We start from the raw sequence: 10,286 nt of genomic DNA, 5'->3' as shown, positions 1-10,286 counted from the left end.
TTTTTTAACTCTCTTCAATGAATTCTCTTTCAGCCTTTACTGTTTTTTTTTCCTCTCTCTTCTGCACTCTTGTAAAAAACAAACAAGTAAATCCAGAATTCACTTCTGCTTTTTTAAATTCTGGCAACATATAACTTTTTCTACTCTTTACTTCATATCAGGATGCCATGCCCCATGGACCACAACAAAACCTCTGGTTAAGCCTGCATCAGTTTCTTTTTTTTTTTTTTTAAAGATTTTTTATTTTTTTATTTTACAGGTAGAGTTACAGACAGTGAGAGAGAGAGACAGAGAGAAAGGTCTTCCTTCCGTTGGTTCACCCCCCAAATGGCCACTATGGCCAGAGCTACACCCATCCGAAGCCAGGAGCCAGGTGCTTCCTCCTGATCTCCCACGCAGGTGCAGGCACCCAAGCACTTGGGCCATCCTCCACTACCTTCCCGGGCCACAGCAGAGAGCTGGACTGGAAGAAGAGCAACCGGGACTAGAACCCGGCGCCCAGCATCGCAGGTGGAGGATTAGCCAAGTGAGCCATGGCGCCGGCCCCAAGCCTGCATCAGTTTCAGATTCGTGTCTCATCACCGTGATTGGTTTGTCTTATTTTAATGGCCACAGTGAGTCCACAACATCCTGTTAGAGCAAGTTCAACACAAACTCCAGTGCATAGAGGTGCTCTAGCCACATCCATAAGTGCTTCCCTGTCCACCTCTCTGCCAGCTTTGATTTACTCAAAAAAATTTAAAGGCCGTTTACAGTTCCAAAGCCTACATTGATTATTCTGGGATGAAGACCTTCAGAACTGTAGAAATCCACCTGTTTAAGCAGCTCTCCAGTGACAAGAACATTGGAAGTAGTACCATCGTGAGGTCAATCACCTTGGGATGTTGCTACTTTTGCTGTTAAAGAGGCTGTTGAGGGTTAAATTTTTATTTCACGAAGCAGTACACTGCCTTTTTATTTTTTTTTTTAATTCAATGTCTGCAGCACCTGAAACAAACTTCTTCCTAATGCCCTTGGGTCTCAAATTGGTCTTTGGAAGGTTTGGTAGCCCTGTGCTGTGCTGCTGTTGACTCCTAGGGCCTCCTGGGCTCAAGCCACTTCCAGCCACTTTTCAGGGTCTTCACGGATGCCTTAGTTGACTCAGCAGAGGGAGAGGAGCAAACTGGCATGAGGAGTGCCAAGAGCCAGCTCAGCATGGCTCTAAATATATTGTTTATGATTTACAAAATATATCTACAGGAACTGCAGGATGTTTTATATGTATGCCATCGTCAATACATACTTTCTTTGGGGCTAAGTGAAGACTTTTGTGTCTTTTCATGTTCAACAAGCTAAAGGAAACAATATCACCAAAACTTCTAGTGAAATATAGACAAAGATTAGCTTAGTGGTGACTATTTTTGAAAATTTATGATCCTGAGGTGATAAAACACGTTTTGGCAAAATCTGTACATCCTAGTTGTTAAAATGCACATTCAACATTCCTGGGCATGATGAATATTAGAGATGTGTCTAAGACTCACATAGACAACCCCCTGGCTTCTACATGAAAACAATTTTTAACATACTTCAGTTTATGAGTCACAATATAACTTTTCACGGTGGACAACTGAAAGTGTCAGCTAAATATCTAAGCATAGTTTCTCTGTGATTTATTATTTCATGTAAAAATGGTATTCCAAAGCTGCACATAACCTTGCTTCTTCAAGGTAAACCTCTTACAGTATTTTTGATGATAAAGTGCACGCTCTCAAGTGAAAATTAGACTTCTGAAGAACTTCTATCTGCCACTGACAGCTTGGCATCTTCCCAATACTTACAACCTTTTCTGGTGGGATCTGGCACAATATTAATGAATATGAATTTTTGATAATTTTTAATTACATGTGTCAGTACTGGAAAACCTATATAACTTGGGGAAACAATATATCACTTAAAAATCATGCATTAGCACAACATACATCCCATGTACAAGACCTATAGATTTTAATGTAACAGAACACCAAATATTCAACAGTGTTCCAGGTTCCACATTGCAAAATAACCTTGGAGAATAACCTTTTATCATTGTAGTACCAAAGACGAATGTGTCTATCATTATCTTAAATGTTATTAAAATCTTCCTATATAAGAGAGGACCCCAAAAGGTTTGTGGAAAATGAAATTAAAAGATAAGGTTATTTTGGTGCAAAATTTTTGAAATCCATGCATATTTTTTCACAGTATTTGTTTTTCATGAATTTTGCAAAGCTTGCTCATATTTATGTGAGGCTGAGCTTTTTCTCTCCCCATATACTTCAACCATAACAACAGGTTAAATTCAGTACCTGTGAAAACCCACATCTTGCGATGAGACAGACAAAAAAAAATGGCCTTGCTAAAATGTTAAGTGTGGAAAAACCCATTTGTCTTCACTATACTGTTTTATTTTGGAAGACTGGAATTTCTCATTAAAAATATTGTTAATACAATGAACCACTAATATTCTAAATAAATTCATTTAAAGTGGCTTTAATTTGTAATATGGTAAATATTGATAGGCATAACTCACAAAAGCAAGATCACTTTCTAAGTCCTAGCAATTCCTGAGAGCATGTGGAGATTCTGCAACCCAAACATTTGAGAACCGCTGCCTTAGGCCCCGGCCAGGCATCAGGCAGATGGTGTGGGGATTTAGTCACTCCTTAGTTTAGTCATCTTCGCTGTCTGTTTTTCCTACTCCCTCCAGCAGAATCTTGTCCCACTGAAACCTTTCATTACAGAGATGTTGCCAAGGCCTTGTCCTGTATGCAGGACCATGGGCAGGTCCTCTGACCAGGTCTACCTAGGTCTGAGTCTAGCTGAGGCCTGTGTCTGGCTCTCAGCTCCCGATTTTTTGTGTGTTTGATTTTTGTTCCTATGTTTCTGTGGAAGATTGTACCTGTTCTTCTTGTTCCTCTATGTGAATTCTGGTCTCATTCTCCTCTAGGGCAGCTGCATTTTTTTCTGTCATTGTCCTCATAAGGCGCATGAAAGCCCCTGCACACAGGAGGCTCTGACGCCAAGAGATGAATTTTCAGGACAGTCTAACTGTTCCCCACCTTCCAAGGCTGTTTTCTGGATTGTATTTTCTGTCTTTTCTCCAACCATTTTTTTAAAAGATTTATTTTTATTTGCTTGAGAGGCACAGTTACAGAGAAAAGGAGAGATACAGAGAGAGCGGGGTTCTCCATCTGCTGGTTCACTCACCAAATGGCTACAACAACTAGAGCTAAGCAGATCCGAAGCCAGGAGCCAGATGCTCCTTTTGGGCCTTCCATGGGTTCAGAGCCCAAGCACTTGGGCCATCTTCCACTGCCTTCCCAGGCATATCAGCAGGGATCTGGATTGGAAGTGGGACAGGTGGGAATTAAACCAGTGCCCACATGGGATGCTGGTGCCATGGGTGGAGCCCCAACCTACTACTATGCCATAGTGTTGGCCCCATTCTCCAGTCATTTTTAAGGAACCAGATTCTGAAGTTAGAGAAGCAGGAATAAGTTCTACTAAAAATTCATTAGCTTCCCACTTAAATTTTCCTGTTAGTTTTTCTTTTCATTATTTTTGAAGTGGTTTTCATAGGAATTACCATGCACATCCTTAGCCTTTAATAGCCTTACTTCCAGGTAATAATGTACCAGTTCACCTAAATATAGAAGTTTTTTCAACATTTATTTATTTATTTGAAAGGCAGAGTTACAGAGAGGCAGAAGCAGAGAGAAGAGAGAGAGAGAGAGAGAAAGCGAGAGAGGCCTTCCATCCTTCCATCCACTGGTTCACTCCCCAGATGGCCGCAACGGCCAGAGCTACACTGATCCGAAGCCAGGAGCCAGGAGCTTCTTCCAGGTTTCCCGTGTGGGTGCAAGGACCCAAGAACTTGGGCCATCTTCCACTGCTTTCCCAGGCCATAGCTGGAGAGTTGGATCAGAAGTGGAGCAGCCAGGACTCGAACTGATGCCCATATGGGATGCCGGCACTGTGGTGTAGCAGGTAAAGCTGCCCCCTTTGCCATTTCTTACAGGCCAGAGTCTATTGGTGACAAAGTCTCTGAATTTTCTTTTATCTGAATATCTCTTTATTTTGCCTTCAATCTTAAAGGACATTTCTACTACAAATAGAGTTTTGGGTTCACCTTTTTCTTTCAGAACTTTAAGCGTATTGTGGAATTTTCTTCTGGTTCTGTGATGAAGTCATAGGAGAGGAAAGGAGAAACAGAAGGAAAAATAGCATTGCAGACCTAAAACCTATCATAACAACTACAATAAATCTACTGGTTCACACTCCAATTAAAGATAATATAAATTGAGCCAGAGCCGCGGCTCAACAGGCTAATCCTCCGCCTAGCGGCACCGGCACACCGGGTTCTAGTCCCGGTTTGGGAGCCGGATTCTGTCCCGGTTGCTCCTCTTCCAGGCCAGCTCTCTGCTGTGGCCTGGGAAGGCAGTGGAGGATGGCCCAAGTGCTTGGGCCCTGCACCCCATGGGAGAACAGGAGAAGCACCTGGCTCCTGCCTTCACATCAGCGCGGTGTGCCGGCTGTAGCGCGCCGGCTGCGGCGGCCATTGGAGGGCGAACCAACGGCAAAAGGAAGACCTTTCTCTCAGTCTCTCTCTCACTGTCCACTCTGCCTGTCCAAAAAAAGAAAGATAATATAAATTAAGAGTGGCCGGCACCGCGGCTCACTAGGCTAATCCTCCACCTTGCGGCGCCAGCACACTGGGTTCTAGTCCCGGTCGGGGCGCCGGATTCTGTCCCAGTAGCCCCTCTTCCAGGCCAGCTCTCTGCTGTGGCCAGGGAGTGCAGTGGAGGATGGCCCAAGTGCTTGGGCCCTGCACCCCATGGGAGACCAGGAGAAGTACCTGGCTCCTGCCATCGAATCAGTGCGGTGTGCCGGCCGCAGCGCGCCGGCCGCGGCAGCCATTGGAGGGTGAACCAACGGCAAAGGTAGACCTTTCTCTCTGTTCTCTCTTTCTCACTGTCCACTCTGCCTGTCAAAAAAAAAGAAAAGAAAAGAAAAGAAAAGAAAAAAGAAAAGAAAAGAAAAGAAAAGAAAAGAAAAGAAAAGAAAAGAAAAGAAAAGAAAAGAAAAGAAAAGAAGCAAGGCTAGCACCACAGCTCACTTGGCTAATCCTCCGCCTGCAGCACCGGCACCCCGGGTTCTAGTCCCGGTTGGGGTGCCGGATTCTGTCCCGGTTGCTCCTCTTCCAGTCCAGCTCTCTGCTGTGGCCCGGGAGTGCAGTGGAGGATGGCCCAGATTCTTAGGCCCTGCACCCACATGGGAGACCAATGGGAGACCAGGAGGAAGCACCTGGCTCCTAGCTTCGGATCGGCGCAGCCCCAGCCGTAGCAGCCATTTGGGGGGTGAACCAACGGAAGGAAAACCTTTCTCTCTCTCTCTCTCTCTATCTCTACCTGCCAAATAAATAAATAAAATAAAAATGTCTAATTCTCCTACAAGGCTTGTTTTGAAGACAGACATCCCCGACCTTCCATGCACCCCATATTTTGAACCTGAGGCAATCTCTCCTTTTCCCTGGTTCTCTTGTTGTTACTTCTGTACATTTAAGTCACACCTTATTGAGCTGCTTGTTTTTCAGATGTATGTGTTATCTATAGTGAATTATCTCTTTCACACATACTTTGTCCTCTCATAATAATGATTTCACAATTTTGGTTAGCTCAATGTTTACATTATCATGGCCATTCATAAATACTATTAGGACTGGGCATTTGGTAGACTATGCTTATTTTTCCTTTATGAAATTGATTTATAAATTATCCCTGTATTGACAAATTCCAAGTTCCTTGATTTACTAAGTAATGTAGATTGAATATCTGTGTGTTGCCCCTGCCCCAAAACACCACCATTCATATGTTGAAACCCAACCCCTGTGTGATGGTTTTTGGAGGTGGGGACTATGGGAGTGAATAGGCCATGAGGGTGGAGCCTTTACAAAAAAAAAACCAGAGAGCTCTCTCACCCCTTCTACTATGTTGAGAACTCAGCAAAAAGTCTGTCGAGACAGCCCTCTGTGAATTAGGAAGTGGGCAGTCACCAGACTGAATTTAGTGGTCCCTTGATCTTGGACTTCCTATCCCCCAGGACTGTTAGAAATAATTTTCTGTTGTTTATAAGCCACCCAATCTATAGTCTTTTGTTATAGTGACCCAAGAAGACTGAGATACTCAGTTTCTGTTGTCCTCATTACAGATTTGTTCCCAAACTCTCCTCCAGGGTCTAACTTTCCATGAATATACTGAAGAACAGCTGGGATTCTACCAACTTCATCTCCTCTGCCCTAAGTTCCTCCACACATGGGGCACATCTGGGGCAGTGCTGTCCCCTGATCTTCACCTCTTGGACAGTTCCTTGCCACTCTCATGCTGGCTTCTCTGTTGCCTAGATCTCATGTGTTCCCTCTTTGGTTTCCTCCTTCAGTTTTCCCACTTTTCCCTGTAGCATTTTTTAAAAATATTTATTTATTTATTTATTTGAAAGGCAGAGTTACAAGAGATGTGGGGGGGGGGGGATCTTCTATCTGCTATTTCACTGCCCAAATGGCCACAACAGCCAGAGCTGGGCCAGGCAGAAGCCAGGAGCCTAGATGGGCACAGGAGCCCAAGCACTTGGGCCATATTTCACTGCTTTCCCAGGCACATTATCAGGGGCAAGATCAGAAGTGGAGCAGCCAGAATTCAAACCAGTGCCCATGTGGGATGCCAGCATTTGCTGGCAGTGGTCCAACCTGCTATCCCACAATGCTTGCCCCATCCATAGTATTTTGAGGAAATGAACATGGAAAGTAAAATATTGACAGCCTAAACATCTGAAAATCTCTTTAGGCTACCTAACAGCTATTCAAATTTTGTTTTAGTATAGAATTATGTGTTAAAATATTTTTTTCTTGCAATCTGGAAAGCATTGCTTCAGTGTCTTCTGGATTTCAGAACTGGTTTGGTTAAAGAAACAAGTTCTTAGAATTTTCAAAGTCTAAGTTTCATGATTTCATAACGATGGTTGGGAACACTCATTGTGTTATCTGTAGTTTCCCATTACCTTTCCATTTATACTACGTAATGGGAATATGACTTTTTCTTGCAATTCATCTATTGCCTGCTTGAGCAGAGCACCTGCATTTCCTCACCTGGCCACTTTCCACCTCCAGGTCAGGGTCCCAAGGCATCCCTCCTGAGCATGAGGCCAGGCAGCGTGGTGAAGAGCGTGAAGGCTTCTGAGGCAATCCTGGTACCACAGAAGTTGGCAGAGGGCAGAGAAGCGTGAGACACAACCATCTGCAAGAGAGGCAGGCTCTGTGCGAGGATCTTGGAAAACCTGTGGTCCATCATGAAGTTCCAGTATAAGGAGGACCATCCTCTTGAGTACTGGAAAAAGAAAGGAGAAAAGATCCAGAAGAAATATCCGGACAGGGTCCCTGTAATTGTGGAGAAGGCACCTAAAGCCAGAGTACCAGATCTGGAGAAGAGGAAGTACCTACTGCCTTCTGGCCTCACTATTGGCCAATTCTACATCTTACTTTGGAGGGGATCCACTTGAGACTTGAGGACGTCTTATTCTTCTTTGTCAGCAACACTATCCCTTCCACTAATGCCACCTGAGACCAGCTGTATGAGGACAACCATGAGGAAAACTATTTTGTATGTGGCCGACAGCAATGAGAGTGTTTATGGGAAATGAGTGTTGGAAGCCCAGCGGATGGGAGCACCTGGACTTGGGGCTATATTCCCTGTGGTGTCTACCTCTATAGAGTTTCATGAAATGTGTCAGAGTCAGCAAAAAGGAAGTTAGGAAGATCCATAACAAGAATCCACCAACCACCAAATCGTGCCCAGGGAACTGATTGAGAAAGTGAGGATTGAGAGGACAGGAGAAGACCAAGCCCAACAAATATCACATGTAGCAAAGTATGGACAACTAAGGAATTTTGGCCAAACCCTTGAAATTGGACAGCTGTTACTACTGACAAAATATACCAAGTAGAGTTGAGTTATAGACAGTGAGAGGGAGAGAGAGAGAGAGAGAAAGGTTTTCCATCTGTTGGTTGACTCCCCAATGGGAGTCAGAGCTGGGCCAATTCAAAGCCAAGAGCCAGGAGCTACTTCTGGGTCTCTCATGCAGGTACAGGGACCCAAGGACTTGAGCCATCTTCTACTGATTTCCCAGGTCATTATCAGGGAGCTGGATCAGAAGAGGAGCAGCCAGGACACAAACCGGTGCCCATATGGGATGCTGGTGCCACAGTTAGAGGCTTAGCCTACTATGCCACAGCAGTGGCCCTGGAAGCTAATTAAAAAAAAAAAAACTAGTGCCTTTTTAATTCTATCTATTATTATTACCAGATATTTGTTCCAACATGGGAAGCAGTCTACACAGCAGACTCACTTTAAGTAGCACTTTAAGCAGCACTGTGACCTCAGAATCAGCTTAAGGCTTCCTGGTCTGGCTGAAAAGCCCATGAGAGCAGTTCAGGCATGAAAAGCCAAGACACTGTGACAAAAAATGTTTACATGAATGATCTCTGTGAGTGAGACCCCAGCAGAAAGACATGGCCATTAGAGAATGATGTACTTTTTCTCTGAAGGGAGGAGAGAACTTCCACTTTGTTTATGGCCATGTCTAAATACTGATGGAGTTTGTGGATTCAAAAGGCTTCCATAGCTGTGGCAGCTCATGTCAAGAATCTCAGGTGGTCACCGACATCCTATATAAGAGTGTTAATTGTTAAATTAAAAACAGGAGTCACTATGCACCAACTTCCATGCAGGACCTCCGTCCTCAATGAGTTGTATTATGAGAGTTAACTGTAAAACTTGTTCTCAGTTTATGTGTGTGTGCGCGCGCGTGTGTGTGTGTGCAAATTGTTGAAACCTTTACTTGTTATAGAGTTGGTCTTCTGTATACAAAGTTATTTGAAAAATGAATCTTAATGGCGAATGGAACTGGAAAGGGGAGGAGTTGGAGGGGTGGAAGTATGGGTGAGAGGGCGGGTATAGTAGGAATAATCCCTATATTCCTAAGGTTGTACTTATGAAATTTATATTCCTTAAATAAAAGGTTTCTTTGGGGGAAAAATCTAGTACCTTATTCATTTCTATGATTGTATTTTTAATTTCCAAGAGCTGTTTCTTATTCTCTGACTATATATCAGTGTATATAATTATGTTCTTGTTTAATAAATGCCATGTCCTTTTTAAAAGAAAATATTTTGGATGTTACTGATATAATAGCAAGGTCCTGATAGGTCTACTGATTGTCTCCTTTCATCTAGGAACAGGCCTGAGATTTATAGCTACGCCTCAGTGTTGTTAGAAGCTGGTCTGGTGCTCATAGCTAGGCCATGTTATTTTCCTGTTTGACATAAACCATCCTACAAAACATCAACATCAGACAAGAATACTATTAGATCCTGATAGATGAGATTTAAAAAAAAAAGACCAATGCATGTTTAACCATAGACAAAAATTAGACAATGTTCAACTTTCAAAGTACCAAATGTCCTCCTGTCCTAATATGAGTGATAGTTACTAGGTTATCAATTACAGCATTATACACACTCTAGCCCTTCCTCCCCATAGACAAGATTTATTGAGAAAGCTAATAGTAAAACTGCCCACTAAAGTAATCCATCCTCCCTTAGTCCTTCCCCCAAAATATCCAATCAAATACAAACCCAATAGTATGTTCTTTCTAACACCTTCATATTATGAAATCCTGTGTTTCCCTTTTGGGTGAGTATTCTGTTGCTTTGCTGGGTAATAAGCCCAACCTGTACTGTAGTTGTTTCTGGTAGTCTTTGACTGAAAGGCATTGGCCTATCTTATCTACTTGTCTATAAAAAAAATTTTCCTGTGTCCTTGAGTTTAATTATGGTCATAGCTTTATATGTGTGTGAGTTTGTGGCTGACCTAGAGAACTTTTCTCTCTCTCTCTTTTTTTTTTTTTTTCTTGGCTTTTCATTTTGGGGTCATGATTAGAAAATTCATCATTCTACAATTATGAAATTTTTTTTTTTTTGACAGGCAGAATGGACAGTGAGAGAGAGAGAGACAGAGAGAAAGGTCTTCCTTTTCTGTTGGTTCACCCTCCAATGGCCGCTGCAGCCGGTGCACTGTGGCCATCGTGCTGATCCAAAGCCAGGAGCCAGGTGCTTCTCCTGGTCTCCCATGCAGGTGCGGGGCCCAAGGACCTGGGCCATCCTTCACTGCACTCCTGGCCACAGCAGAGAGCTGGACAGGAAGAGGAGCGACCAG

General features: G+C 43.4%; 1 protein-coding gene and 1 pseudogene across 1 annotated transcript in view; one reads left to right on the top strand and one right to left on the bottom strand.

Annotated features, from left to right (window-relative positions):
- ZFP57 (ZFP57 zinc finger protein) overlaps positions 1–10,286 on the bottom strand; it is a 52,920-nt gene that overhangs the window by 26,634 nt on the left and 16,000 nt on the right. The window lies entirely within an intron of this gene.
- LOC100354118 (gamma-aminobutyric acid receptor-associated protein-like 1 pseudogene) lies at positions 7,363–7,713 on the top strand (annotated as a pseudogene).

Source organism: Oryctolagus cuniculus, chromosome 5, assembly GCF_964237555.1.
Source record: "Oryctolagus cuniculus chromosome 5, mOryCun1.1, whole genome shotgun sequence".
Taxonomy (NCBI): Eukaryota; Metazoa; Chordata; class Mammalia; order Lagomorpha; family Leporidae; genus Oryctolagus; species Oryctolagus cuniculus.
The sequence above is the reverse complement of the archived record's forward strand: the minus strand, read 5'-3'. Positions and strand labels throughout refer to the sequence as shown.